This window comes from Penaeus monodon, chromosome 23 (assembly GCF_015228065.2).
Source record: "Penaeus monodon isolate SGIC_2016 chromosome 23, NSTDA_Pmon_1, whole genome shotgun sequence".
NCBI classification, from domain to species: Eukaryota; Metazoa; Arthropoda; class Malacostraca; order Decapoda; family Penaeidae; genus Penaeus; species Penaeus monodon.
The window spans coordinates 30,013,864-30,014,172 of record NC_051408.1 but is presented as its reverse complement, the minus strand read 5'-3'; positions in this window follow the sequence as shown (position 1 = coordinate 30,014,172).

The following is a 309-nucleotide window of genomic DNA, read 5'->3' as shown; positions in this document are numbered from 1 at the left end:
AAAGGAAAGAGATATTCGTAATAATGAAAAATACAAAGAAAGGAACAGGCTAATACAGAGCGAGGGTTTAAAACTACTGTCAAGCTCTGACAAATCGCATATTTGCAAAACAATTTTTTCACTTAATCAACATTGCACTGCTCATTCCAAACCAATCAGCCATGAAAATCAAAATTGTTCAGCCGATAAAACACAATTTGACCCATCACTTCAAATTTCAGTAAACGTTTTCGATGGAAATATATGTCTCTGATAAATATGATAGTCATGAAATCGTTTAAATGATGACGGAGACGTTTGATGTTTCGA